Below are 4,476 nucleotides of genomic sequence, written 5' to 3'. Positions count from 1 at the left end.
CCTATTCCTGCAGCACTGCCTGCTGGGAGACACAGTGGCACACTGCTCAGAAAGCCAGGAAGGTTAGACTGTGGAGGTTACACACAGAAGGCCAAACAGTGAGCGCCAGTGGGATGTAAACAACAAGCAGGGCTTAAGGCATGTGCTGTCGATAATTGAGAGAGAAAATTTCATGCTGAAACCACGAAGGATGGTCAAAATAAAGAAAAATGCTTCCTTATGCTCTGAAAACATTCAGAGGATTTATTTGCAACAAGTTCAATGTATTAATCACAGCATGACTTGATTAATTGGGTCATATTTTCTTATTTGATTATAAGATAATCTGTCACAATTTCCTAAAGCACAGCCTGACGTCTTAGTTACAGTAGAGCTGCGAGTGACGATTATTTTCCTCACTGATTGCTGAAGGTTATTTTCATAATTATTCAATTAATCCTTCAGTTTATTAAACATTAAAAAATAGTGAAAAAATGTCCTTCCCAGCTTTCCAGAATCCAAGATCAGGTCTTCAGTCAAAAACCCAAATATATTCAGTTAACTATGATAGTTTTTCCCCTAAAAAATGACAAAAAAGCCAAAAGTAATTTGCCAATAATTTCCTGATGATCAATGAACTTATGAATCAACTAATCTATGCAGCTCTACTTTTAATTTGGTCCAACCAACAATCTAAAACCCTGAAATATAATCAATCAAGAGAAAGCTGGCAAATGTTCACATTTGAGAAGCCAGAACCGCTGAATTTTGGACATTCTTGCTTAACAATGAAGCAATTATTTAAAAGGTTGTCCATTATTGTTCTCAATTAATCGATAAATTGTCGTCGTTTCAGCTCTGGAATCACCACAGAGCTTCTGCAGGTGCTGTAATTGTCTCCACCTGTATATTCAGAGTGTGTGAGGAACACAACGGCTCAGACAGATTGTTGTCGGCAGCAGGTGAGAGGAACTCTGACACGGCAGCTGTGATCCAGACGTGTGAATCGTGCTATATGTGAGGACGTGTTTGAAAATAGCACTTCACACCGAAGTCACAAGAATCTTTACTCACAGTTTCACCTCTTCTTTTCCTCTATGTGGGGCAAACAACTTAAAGCTATTCCATGTCATAACCACTGTACTGTAAATACAGTTTGAGGTAGTTGTACTTCATGTGAGTAGTATGTATGTCTGTCTACTTTACTTCCTTTCAGAGGGAAATATTGTACGTTTTACTCTACTACATTTATTTTACAGCTATAGTTATTTGTTACTTACAGACTATACTACTAATACTAATATAATAATTACAGATTACAACAAACTTATGTTACTTAAGGTTTTGAAAGCAGGATTTTACTAGTAACGGAGTATTTTTACTCCATGTTGTATTGGTATTTTAAAGGATTTGAATTTGTCTCCCTCCACAGGTATTAACAACACATATTGTGCATGTACCAATGACAGCCTTATTACCATCAAATAGAAAGCAAAGAGGATTTCGCTGGACACTTCAAATCAATTACAACCCCCCTGCAGCTGCACTGTTTGTTCCCATAATGCTTCAGTCCTCTGGGGGGATCAGGAAGTGTCACCATGGCAATACATCCACTCACAGCTGGAGGAAGTCGCTCTCAGGCGGCTGATTTCTTGGAATTCCCTGTTGGTTTCATGTGTGTGTGTGTGTTTCTTTGTGTACCCACACAATGAGGTTTTTTAACCTACATTTCACAAACTGTACACACTTTTATCATCACAGGAGAAGCTTTGATGAGACTGGAAGAGCAGAAACTGTCAACACGCTGGGCAGGAGGATTTATATTTTATTTTTACATGTGTTGACGTTAATTGTGATCTATCTATCTATCTATCTATCTATCTATCTATCTATCTATCTATCATCAGCTGATCTGCTGATTATTTTCCTGATAAAACACTTTCATCCATAAAATGTCAGAAAATGTCAAAAATGACAGTCATAATTCCCCAGAGCCCAAGGTAATATCTTAAAGGAACAGTCCACCCAAAAATTTTAATTCAGTCATTACCTACTCACCCTCATGCTGATGGATAGTCAGGTCAAGTTTTGTAGTCCACAAAAACATCTGTGGAGCTTCACAGCAAAACAGTGTTGCAGCATTCTCCGAAACAACTGAAGTAGATGGGGACTTGTTTGAAAACGTAAAAACGTTAGGGCACCCACTTCAGCGCACATGCAGCGAGGAGTTAATCTTAAAAACAGTGTAAATATGGAGCCCATTCATGTTTATTTTGGTTGTTTCTTTTTTTTAAAAAAATTTTTCAAACAAGTCCCCATCTACTTTAGTTGTTTAGGAGAATGGCACAACTCCACCTGACTTTCACTCAGCATGAGGGTGAGTAGACAATGACTGAATTTTAATCTTTGGGTGAACTGTTCCTTTAAGATATCTCATTTCGTGGCTTACTCACACTACTCAGAGGGGTTTTGGAAGAAAAGCAGCAAATCCTCACATTTGACAAACTGAACCAGAGATTGTTTGCTTGAAAAATGATATTAACAATTAATAAATTATCAAAATAGTTTGCAATAAATGTTTATCAACTAACTGGTTTGATGATTGCAGGTCTGCTCTAGTTTTCTCAGGTGAACAGGAGACTTGTAAAGGTGTTTTAATCTGGGAGTGTTTCATGGTTTCAGTCTGAATAGAAATGGGTATGTATAGGGCGAGGATGGAAAGGTGTAATAACACGTACAGGTATTTTCTTAAAATATGACTCACACATCCACACACAAATGCACACTGCCTGCAGTCGATCTCCTCCCGGGCACACTTCCTGTCACAGTTTTCCCCATCCTACCTGCCTCCACCCACACATAATCCACTCTAAATCTCCTCTGCTGTTCTTAAAAAAATCTGCATTTGCACCTCACAGAATGGAGGATAATTTAGCACTGCGGCGAGTCCCATACTGTGGCAATGCCGTCATTGAGTTTTCTGGAGTTGATTAACTTAATTATCAACAGTGCGGGAGATTGAAAAGCCCACCAGTCAATCCAATCCAATCAAATCTCATTCACCCCGTCTCTACCTTTGAACAAGCCTCACAGCTCCGGCGCCTAACCCAACCAACCAAGTGACTGATGGATGAGAAGCGCATTGAATGGCCTCTTTAGGGCAAACGCACAGAGGTGAGGCCATTAGAGGGTTGATTAAGCAAGTAAGAGCAGTTTTTAAAGAAGACTTGTGAATCCTGTAATGTAAGCTCCTGCTGAGCTGTGATATGAAGCTGAATGAAAGCACTGATTTGACTTGCTCATGAAATACTAGATGAATGAACAGTGTTAGAAAGACTGCAGTAGCTGGTCTGAAAGAAGTGAACAAAAGAAAAAAAAGTTATGGGTTATTTTATATTCAGTCTTAGCTGCAAAGAATTGAAAGTAAGATTGTACAGCTGAGTCACTGGTTTCTTAACTCATAGCGTGCTACCAACCAGGACTTATGCCTACTCCTAAGAATTTCTCTTAAAGCCCCTGAAAACTTTTTAATTCAAAATCTCAACTAATCAGGATTGTGTGGCCGTCCAAACAACCCACTGACCGCCATCAGGCTCCAGAGATGCTAACTATGATTGGTACATGGAGGTTTGTGACATCATCTTTTTACAACTGAGCCCTGCCCACTTCATATCAGTGAGAAAAGTGTAAGAAATACAGAAATCTCTCTTGAAATTACCAAAAACCGTGAAGCTGAACTGATGAGATGAGTTTAGCTTAGCATAAAGGCTGGAAATAGTGGAAAACAAGATGGCCTGGTGCAATTAGCTAAACATACCTGCACATAACTCCCCACAAAAACCACAAGATGTGCACATTACATTATACATTTTAATCTTTCCAAAAGAAGACATTTAAAAACAACAAGTTTAGCATTACTAGGTGCGGGACTACTCAGTGGGTGGGTGCCACTACTCTAAACAAATAAGATTAAACATGTTAAGTAGTGAGCTTAAGATGTGCTGGTGGTCAAGTTTTTGCCACCTTAAGACAGCACTAGGCTAGCTGTTTCCCCCTGGTTCCCCAGTCTTTTGTGCTATGCTAAGTTAACTGTCTGCTGGTTGCAGTCTCAAACTTAACGCACACCCAAGACAGTTGTATCAATCTTCGCATCTCACTCTTGGCAAAAAAGCAAAGTTGACAAATAACAGACGAAGGCCCAATCCCAATACACCCCTTTGCCCCTACCACTCAGCCCTACCCCTCTGTTTGGGACGTTCATGCCTCGTGCTAAGGTGTCCTGATTGCTGTTGGGGTAGAGGTTTAAGGCGAAATGTTACCCCTTGTTTCCACTGGGCACATCTCTGTTAGCTGCCGTGTGCAAGGTTGTTTTGTTCTGTCCTCCGTGTGGCTTCATTTCCCACAGGGAGCATTTCAGAAACAGAGTGTCATGCATGCCTGATGTTGTCGAGTTGCTCCCATGGTGTTTTGTTTTGTAATTTTCCCTTGATTTCCTCC

The sequence above is a fragment of the Pagrus major genome, chromosome 21 (genome assembly GCF_040436345.1).
Source record: "Pagrus major chromosome 21, Pma_NU_1.0".
Taxonomy (NCBI): domain Eukaryota; kingdom Metazoa; phylum Chordata; class Actinopteri; order Spariformes; family Sparidae; genus Pagrus; species Pagrus major.
This window is presented reverse-complemented; position numbering follows the sequence as displayed.